The 14,678-nt window shown below is 43.1% G+C and overlaps 1 protein-coding gene across 3 annotated transcripts in view; it reads left to right on the plus strand.

Moving 5' to 3' along the window:
• The window catches only part of cd247 (CD247 molecule), a 124,650-nt gene that overhangs the window by 80,218 nt on the left and 29,754 nt on the right, over positions 1 to 14,678 (plus strand). The window lies entirely within an intron of this gene.

Consider the following 14,678-nt stretch of genomic DNA (forward strand, 5'->3'; position numbering starts at 1 on the left):
ACCATGCTGATCTTCTGTCTCAACTCTCCTTTCAGTCTGCTCCCCATATTCCTTGATTTCCTCGGCGATCATAAGTTTATCTATGAAAGCCTTGAATATAATCACGCATCCATTCCAAGGAAGAGAATTCCAATGATTCACAACCTCAGACTGAAGGAAGTTCTCCTTACCTCAGTCCTAAATAATTGACCGCTTTATCCTGAGATTTCCCCATGTTCTATATTCCCCAGCCAGGGGAAAGAACCTCTACCCTGTCAAGCCCCTTCAGCATCTTGTATGTTTCAATGAGATCACCTCTCATTCTCCAGGCCAAATTTATTCAGTTTTTTTCTCATAGAACAACTTTATCTTCAATCTACTGAATCTTTGCTGTATTGTCACACTGAAGTTTTGTACAAATGTAGCAAGGCTTCTTTATGTTGTATTCCAATACTCTTGTAATAAAGGCCAATACTCCTTTGGCCTTTCTCATTGCTTGCGGTATCTGCATGCTGACTTTCTGCATTTCCTGTACAGGTACACCCATGTCTCTTTGAACATCAACATTTTGAAGCTTCATGCCGTTTAAAATGTATTCTGCTTTGTAATCAGCACTAATACCAAAGTGAATGAACTCACACTTGCCCACATCATCCTCCATTTGCCAAGTCACTGCCCACTCACTTCACCTGTCTTCTCTTTGTAGCCTCACAACTTACATTCTCACCTAGCATCAGCGAACTTGAATACGCTTCAGCAAGATTTGAAGTGTTGCTCTCTTCGCCTAAGTCATTAATATTATAAATAGCTGAAGGCCCCAGCACTGATCTATGCAACATCTACAAGTTACAACCTGACAGCTTAAAAATGCTTCATTTATCGAGACCCTCAGTTTGCTGCCCATCCTCTATCCAAGTTAATATATTGTCACAATTCCATGAGCCCTTAACTGGCGTATTGCCCTTCACGTGTCACTTTCTCAAATATCTCTTTGCAAGTCCAAGTGTCTCATTGACTGCCCTTTATTAAACCACTCGTAACATCCTGCAAAAACTCTAATAAATTTGTTAAACACATTTTCCTTCATGAAATCATGTTGACTCTGTCTAATCATTCTATGACTTTCACAATGTATTATTAAGATTTCCTTAATTACAGATTCCAGCATTTTCCCAATGACTGACATCGGGCTAACTGGCCTGCAGTTCCCAGTTTTCTCTTCCGCTCCTTGAATACCGCTGTTACATTTCATAACTTTCAATCCAGTGAAACTAATCTAGATTTTCAGGGACTAGCGTTTGTTATCCCTGCAGTTAAACCTTGTTGAAGTGTAGGATTTGGGCCATTTGATCCCGACAATTTGTTGGCTTTTAATCCCATATGTTTCTCTACACATTTCTGTTTGCTGAAATTAATTACTACACCTTGATCACCCACTACTTCCGACATGTAATCTGTGACTTCTACTGTGAAGGTAGAAATGAAATATTCATTTGACTGTGCATCAGTGATGGTTGGGGTGCTGATCAAGCTTTCTCCTGATTGGTGTCAAACTTCTTGAGTGTTGTTGGAGCTACTCTCAGACAGACAAATGGAGAATATTCCATCACACTCCTGACTTGTGTCCTGTTAGATGATGGAGAGGCTTTGAGGAGCCAGAAGGTGAATTAATCACCTTTGAATTCTTCACTTCTGATCCGTTCTTGTAACCACAGTGTTTAAACGACTGATCTAGTTTAGTTTCTAGTCAATGGTATTCCCCCGGGATGGTGATAGTGGAAGATATGGCAATGGCAATGTTTTTGAAGGGGAGGTGGTTAGATTCTTTCTTGTTGGAGATGGTCATTGCCTGGCACTTGCTTGGCACAAATGTTACTTGCCATCTAAAAGCCCAAACCTGAATATTATCCAGGATGTGCTGCATGTTGGCACCTATTACTTCCCCACTTCTGACCTTATGGTGGAAGGAAGGTCATTGATGAAGCAGTTGAAGATGTTTGGGCCAGGAATGTCCTGAGGAACTCCTGCACTCTTGGGACTGAGATATACAATTAACCTCCAATAACCAGAACCCCATGCATTTGCCCGAGCTAGTCCCCCTGATGTTAAGGGGCAATTTAGCATGGCCAATCCACCTAACCTGCACATCTTTGGGGGGAAACTGGAGGAAACCCATTCAGACACAGGGGAAATGTGCAAACTCCACACAGACAGTGAGCCAAGCCGGCACTCATAGGCCTGAATTTTTCATATGGTGGGCCCACTCACTCTGAGTACCCCACACACACTTCACCGTGAATGAGCAGTAGATGGCTGCAGGCGGAACTTATACCCCTCACTTGAGAGCATCGTCCAATCTGATTGGATGGTAGCTGTCAAGTGCCTGCAGTGATCAGAGCTGCAGTGGACTGGAGGACTTGCATAAGGACATCTGAGACTAAGTCCAGCCTCTGGAGGCCAAAGTAAGTTCAAGAAGTCCCAGGATGAGGAGTATACAGAAGGCCTAGGGGGATATGAAGTGGGGCAATTGTAGTCTCAGTATAGCTGTCCAGGGGTGGGGTGAGGTGCAGAGGTCACTTGACTTTAAATGGGGGCACCTGACATCAGAAGGGGGCTTCTAATGGAAGCATCCCAACCCCTGTCCCACCTGAAATCTAAGTCCATTTATTTTTGGCCCTCCCCAGTGTAAGGTCAATCTTCCTGCCACTTCATAATGGGAATGGACAGGAAACAGCCGTGACGTGGTCAATAATGACCTTGCCCACCCCAACATGAAAGCGTTGCTTCGTCACAGTGGACGGGAACTTGGAGGGAATGTCATTCCTTCAATTTCCCCCTCCCCCTAAAAACCCAGCCGTCGGGGAGTGTAAAATCCTGGCCAAAGAATCGCAGAATCAGAGAATTGTGACAGTGCAGAAGGAAACCATTTGGCCCATCATGCCTGCATAGCCTCTCCTAGGGAGCAAGTTATCTCGTGCCTCTCCCCTACCTTCTCCGCCTAGTCCTGTGCAATCTTCCTTTTCAAATGAATCACTTCACATTTCTAAATGCCATCTGCCAGCTGTCTATCTATTCTCCCAAGATGTCTATGTCTTTCTGATGTTCTGCACAGTTCACAAGGCTTCCAAGTTCCACATCATCCATTAGTTTTCAAACTGTGCCCTGTAAACCAAGGTCTAGGCAAATTGGGTTTGATTTTGCCAGTAAACTTTTTATGCGGTAGTTTATCAAGCGCCTTTTGAAAATTTAAGGCTGGAATTTTCCAGCCACCCCCACAGGCGGGTTTTCTCATGACGTAGGTGTCTCACCATTGGCCAAAAGTGGGATCTTCCAACCCTCCCAGATTCAGAGGCAATTTGCATGGAGAGGCTGACTTCAGCGGGACTGGAAGATGTTGGTGGGAAGGGCTGAAAAATCCCTCCTGATTGTACACCATCAACACTCTCTGTTGCTTCAACAGAGAACTCCATCAGATATGCTTTGACTTTAACTAATGTGTGCTGGCTTTTGTTTATAAATTTTTAGGGGAGGTGGTGGCATCGTGGTATTGTCACTGGGCTAGTAATCTAGAGATCCAGGGCAAGATCTGGGTTCAAATCCCTCCGTAGCAGATGGTGAAATTTGAATTTAATAAAAATCTGGAATTAAAAGTCTAATCATAATATAGTATGCTGACAATGCAGAAGAAGACCATTTGGTCCATTGAACCTGCACTGACACAGGCCCTGTTCCCATAATGCCAATATTTATCCAGCTAATCCCCCTGACTAGGGTCAATTTAGCATGGCCAATCAACCTAACCTGCACATCTTTGAACTGTGGGACGAAACCCGTGCAGGCATGAGGAGAGTTTGGAGGAAATTCTACCAGACAGGGACTAATGGTGACAGTGAAACCATCATTAATTATTGTAAAAACCCATCTTGTTCACTAATATCCTTTACAGAAGGGAATCTGCCGTCGTTACCTGGTCTGGCCTACATGTGACTCCAGACACACAGCAATGTGGTTGACTCCCAAATGTCCTCTGGAATGGAGGTGATTAGTGTGGACTGTGTATTTGTTTTTCTTTGAATCAAGTGTTTTTCTGGGCGCCTCCCAATGTTTATCTTTAGATGTACCGGTTTACTGCGATTAAATTGTTTTTAACTCTTTTAACCCTTATTTAAATCTAAAAGCTGCAGATTTTAGATCTTGCTTGCTAGATCTAAAGCTTCTTCAATTCAAACCCAACATACAATTCAATCAGATTACGATTAAGGTGCAAGATACCTTCCAGCCAGTTTGTGAACCAACTCTGGCTTGTTACTCGTTACTCAATCTACTGAAAATAGCCTTATCCCTCGATGGCTCCAAAACATATCAATCCAGGAACTGGTTCTGAACAAATTCTAGGAATTCATGGCACAAAACAATTCTGGGAATTAAGGTTAACTTTTCAGTGCAGTACTGAGAGAATGTCACATTTTGGGAGATGTATCAAATGCTAAACTTAGAATGGCACAGTGGCACAGTGGTTTGCACTGCTGCCTCACAGTGCCAGGAACCCGAGTTCGATTCCCAGCTTGGCTCACTGTCTGTGTGAGTTTCCTCCAGGTGCTCTGGTTTCCTTCCACAGTCTGAAAGACAAGCTGCTTAGGTGCATTGACCCAAACAGGCGCTGCAATTAGGGGAATTCCACAATAACTTCATTGCAGTGTTAAATTAAGCCTTACTTGTGACTAATAAATAAATAAACTTTAAACTCAGGCCATGCCTTTCCTCTCAGCTGGGTGTGAAAGATCCCAGACTAGCTGAAGGAGGGGAATCCAACTAGCACTTCAGCTCATGGGAGGCGATGGCCGAGAGGTATTATCCCTAGACTATTAATCCAGAAACTCAGCTAATGTTCTGGAGACCTGGGTTCAAATCCTGCCACGGCAGATGGTGGAATTGGAATTCAGTTACAAATATCTGGAATTAAGAATCTACTGATGACTGTGAAACCATTGTTGATTGTCGGAAAAACCCATCTGGTTCACTATTGGCCTTTATGGAAGGAAGTCTGCCATCCTTCGCGGGTCTGGCCTACATGTGACTCCAGAGTCACAGCAATATGGTTGATTCTCAACTGCCTTCGAGCAACTAGGGATGGCAATAAATGCTGACCAGCCAGTGACGCCCATGTCCCACTAATGAATTTAAAAAAATCATTTATACTTCAGTTAAAAGGCAGGTTATCTGGTTGTTTATTGCACTGCTGTCTGGAGGAGTTGCTATGCTTTTCCATTTTGTAATAGTGATTGCAGATCAAAGTTTGTTGGTTGCGAAAAAATGACATTTTGGGAGGAAGAAGGGTTGAGGCAGATGTGAGGTTGCACAGTTTTGAGGTGCCTGGGGTGATAAGCCAGAGTGAGAAAGTGTATAAGGAGTCTTGAATCTGGTAGAGTGAGGCTGCAGAAAGGAGGGGGAGGCATCTCTGCAAGGATTTAGGATCTTTGTGTTAGGAGAAAGAAGATAGTTTTACCAAGTCAAAATGTAATGTAGTGGCTGCTAGGCAGGGTAAGTCTCAGGTAAGAAACAGTGTGAGCATTCTCCTTCACAATGCTACAGGCTGTTCTATCTGGATCACCTATTAAAAGATTGCACGGAGAGAACTTAGTTCTCTGTGTGTGGAGAGTGAAGAGTACTGAGGTGGATCAGTCCTTGCTTGGAATCAACACAATCGATCCATTGGTGCAAAGCAACACTTTGCAGCTGAATATGATTTTTGCAATTGGAACAGGGGTCAGTATTTGGAGAATCACATTTCTTCAGGGTTTATTCCTGTGGGTTGAGATTTTGGGAAATTTCCCATTTTCCTTAACTCTCTTGGAGTTTATACATGTATCTAGTTCATTTTGACTTCTTGAAATTAGGGTGGCATGGTGGCACAGTGGTTAGCACTGCTGCCTCACAGCGCCAGTGGACCTGGGTTCGATTCCCAGCTTGAATCACTGCCTGTGTGGAGTTTATGATGTGGAGATGCCGGCGTTGGACTGGGGTAAACACAGTAAGAAGTCTGACAACACCAGGTTGAAGTCCAACCGATTTATTTGATAGTAAACTCACAAGCTTTCGAGGTTTGCCTCTTCGTCAGGTGTGGAATTTACACATTCTTTTTGTGTCTGTGTGGGTTTCCTCTGGGTGCTCCAGTTTCCTCCCACAGTCTAAAGGTGTGCGGAGAAGGTGGATTGGTCATGCTAAATTGCCCCTTAGTGTTGGGGGGGGTGGGGGGGCTAGCTAGAGTAAATACATGTCATTATGGGTATAGGGCTTGGGTAGGATTGCGGTCAGCGCGGACTTGTTGGACCGAATGGCCTCCTTCTGCACTATAGGGATTCTATGGCATGAAATGTGACTAGGGACTGAGATTAACCCCTGGGTTGCAAGATTCTAGCCTTGAGCCTCATGAATCCATCCGGATGATGACCGATACATTTGACGTGATCCCGGAAGTATCAAAGATAAATGTTACATTCCTGTAAAGGGGGAGATTCCAGACCCGTGATCACATTCCAGTGAATAGGATTCGGATGATCTCATTTAAAGTACAAAGAGGAAGAGGAGGCATTGCTGAGCTAATTGAATCTTTAGTGCAAAAGAGGACCACAGACCATTCCTCAGGCGGATTTTCTCTGGGATTGAGTCCATCTTGAGACTCTTTGAAAAGACGATTCCTTCAGCTTTTGAATAATTTATGCTGCCAATTTAGCTGCTTTTGAAGGAGATATGGAAAATATATTTAAGTTCCAATGCTCATATATATAATTATAAATAATTTAAATAATTTAGCACCAAAATATCTGACTGACAAAGTCAGAAAAAAATTCCTTTTTTGCATATTACATTTTTTAAAGTAGATGCCAGTTGATGTCTGTTCTTTTCAATCCTGCTTTTGTTTTTGTGCAATGACCCCAGTGTTGGGTTGTGCTTGAAGTCCATATGGTTCAGACATTTGGCCCTAATGCTGTTATAGTTCTATCACTGATTATTTGTGCGTTGCTCTGTCTTCAATGCTGGCAACGAGAAAGTGCTGAATTTACCTGACAGCTTCCGTTGGAAATTCAATCTACTGGGACTTTCAAGTACGGGATGTGTGCACAATTCTTGGGAAAATCCCTCTCTATTTAAATAAATCAAGGCAGTTTGCCTTTCAAGCATTTTTCTTTCAGAAACTCTTATTCAATTCCGTCAAATCTGAAGCGCCAAGCATCTTGCAGGATATATAATCAGATGCATGGACAGGATAAATCGCTTCATATAAAGCAACAACTTTGGAGAAATCTCCTTTCCCATTATAATTTCAAATTCAGAGTTAGAATGTTGGTCGGAAGAACATGGAGAGACAATTTAAATAACGATGACAATTCTAAAAGGGGTGCAGGAACTGTTTATGTGCATAATAATTGAAAGTGGAAGGACAGGTTGAGAGTACAGTTGATAAAGTGTACAGCATCCTGGGCTTTATTAATAGAGGGCATCGAGTACAAGAGCAAAGAGATTATGCTGAATTTAAAGTTTATTTATTAGTCATAAGCAGGCTTACATTAACACTGCAATGAAGTTACTGTGAAAATCTCCTAGTCACCACACTCTAGCACCTGTTTGGGTACACTGAGGCAGAATTTAACATAGCCAATCCGCCTGATGTGTACAGTGTAGACACATTCTTATGGAGTTAAAGACTTTTCTTCCTAGGGTAGAAAAGTCAAGTACTTAGGGACATAGGTTTAAGGTGCATGGGGAAAAGTTTAGAGGAGATGTACGAGGCAAGTTTTTTTTAACACAGAGGGTGGTGAGTGTCTGGAACGTGGTGCCCAGGGAGGTGTTGGGTACAAAAGCAACATTTAAGGGGCAACTAGACGAATGAGGAATAGGATGGGAATGGAAGGATACGGACTCCCTACGTGCCTATGGTTTTAGTTTAGGCAGGCATCATGATGGGCACAGGCTTGGAGGGCCAAAGGGTTTGTTCCTTGCTGCACTTTTCTTTGAAGGGAAGGGAAAACCATCTAAAGCTAGAACCATTGATGGTTAAGGATATAGAAATTAAAAATGAAACAGAAAATGAGCATTATGATAAATGTCAGGGCATAACAAAATAGAGAATCAAAAAGTTTACAGAAAGTGTAGGTTTGTGGGTAGCATAAAAGAAATAGACAGAAACTTTACATTACACCTCTCATGACCACAGAATGTCCCAAAGTGTTTTACAGCCAATGAAGTATTTAAGCATGGTTACTGCTGTAGTGTTGGAAATGCAGCGGCTCTTTCTGCACAGCAAGATCCCACAAGCGGCAACGTGACAATGAGCAAAATAGTTTTTGTGATATTGAGGGATAATTATTGAGGGATAAGGCATTGGGACTACACCACTGCTCTTCATCAAAATAGCATCTTTTGCTGTTGAGGTTGCTGTTAAGCAAAACGAAGTCATTTCCTTTTTATGAAATTTAAGAGTAAGTTGGAGTGAGATCATGTGCTGTACCTCAATTTGACATCTATGGCCACTTTGTGCCCTCTTTCCCTTTCTGATCACCTCATGAGCTGGTTGCTCTCTTCAGAAAGGCAATGACAGTCTCCAAAATGGCTGCCACCAGCCTTTTGATAGACTGGCAGCTCCCAGCTCCTTGAGGCAATAGGTGCCGCTAATTGGGTACCAAGCTCACCTCCTGTCCAATCATCCCATTTACAGTTAAAAATAGTTCAAGCATGGAATGGGAATCTGGAGTTCATTTATGTATCAACTTCCCCACCCTGCTTCACAAATCCAGACCTATGACTCAGAGGCGAGAATGCTATCAACTGTTTTATGGCCTGAACTGCAACTTTTAAGCACTTTATAAACATATATAAATAGAGTCGTAGAGGTTTACACCATGGAAATAGGCCCTTCGGCCCAACTTGTCCATGCCACCCTTTTTTAAACCAATAAGCTAGTCCTAATTACCTGCATTTGGCCCATATCCCTCTATATCCATCTTACCCATGTAACTGTCTAAATGTTTTCCAAAATGTAAAGGCAGTTAAGGAAAAGATGTTTGGAAACCAAAAGTAATATCATCTTGTCATGAAGGCATGGCTGGAATGCTAAGTGAATATTTGGCTATTTGTACTCATAAAATAAGAGGATGCTACAAATGTCATAGTAAAGTGGGGTACAGTGTGCTAGTGCTGGAGGAATAGGTAGTGGAGGTGCTTAAAAGGTCGGCTGCACTCAAAGTGGAAAAGTTACTGGTCTAGATGGGATGCATCTTAGATTGCTAAGGGAAGTAAGGGTAGAATTAGTGTAGGCCGTAACCACTAACTCTCCTTGAATATGGAAGTGGTATCAATGGATTGAAAGATTGCAAATATTACATCTTATAAAAGATAGGGGATACAGATAAACGTGGTGATTATAGACCAGTCTACCCAACGTCAGCGGTGGGGAAATGTTCCAGGATGATAGAATGGTAGAACATTAATTACCACTTGGAAAGTGGTAAGTGTCAGCCAGCATGGATTTTTAAAGATAAATTGTCCATGCTGGCATGGAGAAATAGATAGACATATGGCAGATGAAACTTAATATAGAGAAGTGTGACATAACATATTTTAGTACAAAGATTGAAATCAGGCAAATAAACAAATGTAGAATTGAAAAGCAGAAATCCGGGAGTTATCCACACAAGTCTCTGAAACTGGCAGGACAGGCTGAGAAGTCTTTTAAAAAGCTTATGAAACCCTTGGGTTTACCAATAAAGAGTCATGGAGTGCAAAAGCAAGAAAGTTACACTTATAGATCATTGAAGTTGGAGTATTATACCCAACTCTGGGCCTCACACTTCAGGAAGGATGAGCACGCAGAGGAAATGTATTAAAATTGCCCCAGGGGTGAGGAACAGGAGTTATGTGGAGAAATGAGAGAAGTTGGGATTGTCCCTCCATCCAGCAGAGAAGGCTGGCAGGAGGTTTAAAACGGGTGTTTAAAATGTGGAGGGATTTTGATTCGAGTAGACTGGGAGAAATTGTTTGCGTTGCCGGGAGAGTGGCTAACAAAAGGACACAGATTGAAGATAACTGCCAAAAGAGGCAAAGAGATGATCTGAAGAATTTTTTTAAAAGTTGCCGTGTCCTGGAATACGCTACCTCAAAGGATGGTGGAAGCAGCTTCAGTAGGATTTTCAAACAGAAGTTGGATAAACACTTGAAGGAGAGTCAATTGAAGAGACATGTGAAAAGGGCAGCTTGGTGGGATAACTGAAGATCTCTTTCAAACAGAAATGCATTGGACTAAGTGACCTCATTCTAGGCTGCGTGACTCTAATATGTCTAGTTGGATGCTCTCTATAGCATAATCTATCTGCTGAAGAAAGCAACAGTCAGCTAAACATACCAGCTCTGTACTTCCGGCCACTTTGATGGACAGGTTTAATCCAGGACACAAGTTAAAAAGGCTAACAGTGAGGCGCCAGAGACATAACACCATTATTTTGTAAAAGGATGTGGTTGCTTGAGTTTGAAAAACCCATTGTTCAGGTTTCCTGAGTAGCTTTGAAAGTATATGTTCTGCAATCATATAACCACGAGATATGTACTTTATCTGTGCAATGTCAATTACTATACATTTACACTGTATATATTCAAAATGAATGTTTGTTAAGGTTCTACATACAATGGTGACTAGCCGACAGTGATTCAGAGCTTATTTAATTGAGGGGTTTTTGTGATATAAGCTGTAGGGAAGAATTTCAACCTGATTTCAATGCATTACAATTTTGGGACTTTTGCCCTTTGCTTTAACAAGGCTGTTGGAGAGAACCTACCACAATCACCACTTTGAAGATGGCTGAATGTCAGACTGGCTGTACTGAAACAATCACATTCTGACAGACAAGAAACCAGGAGCTAGCAGTACAGGGGCATCCTGCAACATTACATGAACAGCATTCGGCAAACTCTGATAGGCCTTTAAACGTTTAAGGTTAATTAATCCTGAAACATTAATCGGCTGCATCCATACGGAAAACAACAATAAAACTTCAGCTCTGCACATGACATTTTCAAATATGATTTATGTAGAAAGATTAAAATCACTCCGAACAGCTTCCTGTCTTAGAGTATGTCCCAGAGAATTAACCCTTCCAGTTTAGTCTCTCACTCAGATAGTCTTTTGAAAATCTCCCAGGTTGCATTCAATTTGCCTCTTTCATATCTTTTGACCGAAATGATGATCTGCCATTTTCCAAGCCCTAAGCTTTGGAGGCTTGGGATTTCCTTAGGAAATCTCCAGCAGGACATCAACAGACCCCCACCCCTGGAGAGATGATTAAACCTGGCTGGTTTCTGTGGGATTTTCGCCAAAGTTAAAGTGGGAAATCGAGACAGAACCAAGTGGATATTCGGAACTGTAGTTCTTGAAGTATTTGTTACTGTGGAAGAATACGCTTAGCAGCCATCTGGAATCAAGAACCAACCCAAATGATGGCATCATTCACCTATATCTCTAAATATTGCTCTTCGTAGACAGTGCACTCCTGATTTTGATAATCGAAAGGATTCTGGTTTAATGTGCTTACCTAGTTAACTGCAGAGCTGAACCTTCCTGAGGTAACTGGTCTAAGATGGAGCGAAGGTAAGGATGTTACAATCAGTGTGCAAACTCCTGATTTAGGAAAGGGAAGGCAATACCCAGTGCTTCTGCCTGGGATTCTTATGTATGGGTAGGCTTGGTATTGGATATGATGTCTCAGCAGTTGTATAGTCCATTGGCACTCCCCACCAACTGGAATAATGGCCATTTTGTGAGGTTAAATGATGGTTCTCGGTCTTCCATTAAAGGAGGAAAAGAAAGATAATCTGGAGGAAGAAATTTCAAGTTAATACAATGCTTGCAATGCTTGTGGTCTCTCAGTTCTCAACCTGGTGGGTTGAAAAGGACGTAGAGGCAGAACGAGACCACAGGCTGGAAAAAACAGAATCAATAAACCAAAATAAATGTAATTTGAATAATATCGATATATAGAGGTTCTTTGCAATTGGTTCAGTCCACACAGCTTCCCTTTTCTCAGCAGACACCCACACACACTTTGTTATCACTTCAATTTATGCTCCACCACATATTTCCTCCCCCATCGAGGTTTAGATGACCCATTCTCTCTTCTCCAGTGGTTCAAAACCATCGATTCCCATTCGTGGTGAGCTCCTTTGATGACTGAAATTTGCTCTTTCTGTTCCCTGTGCTTCTTCAGGGGGCAACCCATTTCCATCCCCCCACCCCCCTCCTGGAGCCACCAGAAAGGAGAAAGAAAGGGAGATGGTTAACGCTGCTTTTTAATTCAGGAAATCCAATGCGGTGGTTGGAACTGATACTTGATTTCTGGTTATGTTTAAAGAGGGTAATTAATGTTGGTAGGACAGATGGGGGTTCCCCATGGACTGCACAGCATGAGGCCACAGCTATTTTAACTCAGTTTGTCCCTGGGAAGTGAGCATTCTCAGCCTTGCCAGACCACCTCTGGTCCCTTTCAAAAGTGGTAGTGAGCTGCTATCGCAAACCGTTACAATCCATGTGGTGTAGGTACAACCACAGTGAAGGAAGTTTCAGATTATTAACTCAGTGGCAATGAAGGAACAATGATATCGTTAAAGTCAGGATGGTTCAGTTGCGGAAGAAACTTGCAGTTAACGGTGTTCCCGTGTGTCTTCTGTCCTTATGCTTCTGGCTAATAAATGTTGCAGATTTGGAAGAATGCTGTAGATGATACAAACCAGTGGTGGAGAGGGTCAATGTTTAAAGTGATGGATGGGGTGCTTTGTCCTGGACGGTGTTACGCTCCTTGTTGTTGGAGCCATGTTCACTCAGGCAGGTGAAGAGTATTCCATCACTCTCTTGGCCTGCACCTTGTGAATGGTGAGGTGGCTCTGGAGAGTCAGAAGTTGAGTTACTTGCAGCAGAATTCCCCATCTACGAGCTTCTCTTGTAGCCACAGTATTTATATGACTGCTCCAGCTGGTATGAACTGAACAGCTGGTTTGGGGGGGGAGGCTTGACATGTAGGGGCATGACAAGCTGCTTGCAGACCCCTGGGGCAGGCCCTTCATTCAAAAGTACTGGGGAGATCTCATTGAGACGTATAAGATGATGAATGGGATGGATAGGATAGAGGTGGAAAGACTCTTCCCGCTCAAAAAAGACAGTAGGACTAGGGGGCACAGCCTCAAGATAAAGGGGGGGCAGTTCAGAACGGAGTTGAGGAGGAACTTCTTCACTCAAAGGGTGGTGAATCTCTGGAATTCTCTGCCCGTTGAAGTGGTGGAGGCTGCCTCGCTAAATATTTTTAAGAAGCGGGTTGATGGGTTTTTGATAAGAGAGGGGATTAAGGGTTATGGGGAGAGGGCGGGAAAGTGGAACTGAGCCACGACAGATCAGCCATGATCTTATTGAATGGCGGGGCAGGCTCGAAGGGCCAGATGGCCTACTCCTGCTCCTATTTCTTATGTTCTTATGTTCTTATGTACCAGGTACTAAGCTACCCTGATTGGAGAGGGGCTACCCACTGAGAACCATACACCTGTCCTTGCTGCTAACCCCTCTCTAATGCCCTCCCTGGTAAACCTTACCTCTGCAACTCCTCTCCCGCTATCATTCAGCTGTGGCCTGGGATCCAGTGAGGATACGAGGCCTCAGGTGAATCTCAGGCCAGTAGCAGCCATCACCTCCCTGATGGCACAGTCATTAAATAAAGCTGCCAACTTCAGCAGCCCTCAGCAGGCGGACTTCCACCTCTGAGCTCCTTGAGAAGGCCCACTCCTGTCCAGTTAAGTGCCCAAGTAGCACTAATACAGCATGCCTTCTCCAATGGAGGCAACTGAAACTCTCACCAGCTATTCAGTCAATAGGTGAGACCCTCATCACCTCCACTAAATACCACCCAAATAACTGCCAATAAATATAAGGACAATGTTTCAACAGCACCTTCCAAACTCGCGACCTCTACCACCTAGAAGGACAAGGGCAGCAGACACATGGGAAGACCACCACCTGAAAACTCCCCTCCAAGCCACACACCATTCTGACTTGGAATTGTACCTCCTTTCCTTCCCAGTCAAATTCCTGAAGTCCCTTCCTAACAGTACTGCAGTCATATCTATACCAGTTGAACTGCAGTGGTTCCAGAAAGCGGCTCACCACCATCTCCTCTAGGTCGAGGCGGCAAATGCTGGTGGTGCCAATGATGTTAACGTCCCAGAGCCAAATAAAGAAAGCAGTGATGCAATTAGAAAAATAGACATCAAGCCAAAAAGGGAATTACTGGGAGAGATGATCACATCCGTGATCAGTAAAGGTTGTAAGGACTGGGCTAAAAGAGTAGAAGAAGGGTTAGGGTTAGGTTTAGAGTGAATTCCAGGGCACAGGGTTTAGGTGGCTAGATAGAAACAGGAGGATGAGAATTTTCAATTTGTGGAGTTGATGAACTGAGGGCTAATATAGCTCAGAGGAAATAGGATTGAGAGGTGACTGAAATTGCTGGCAGAATTTAGAATAAGTGTAAATTTAGGATAAGTTTAGGACAAGTGTAAATTTATAGAATATGGGGAGTTGTTTGGAGAAGTTTGGAATGAAGAGGGTAAATGAAAGTCTCAGCAGAAGGCAGGATAATGCAAGGGAAGGCAATGGCCTCAGTAGGCTATTA

This window comes from Carcharhinus amblyrhynchos, chromosome 15 (assembly GCF_965287045.1).
Source record: "Carcharhinus amblyrhynchos chromosome 15, sCarAmb.v2.hapA, whole genome shotgun sequence".
NCBI classification, from domain to species: domain Eukaryota; kingdom Metazoa; phylum Chordata; class Chondrichthyes; order Carcharhiniformes; family Carcharhinidae; genus Carcharhinus; species Carcharhinus amblyrhynchos.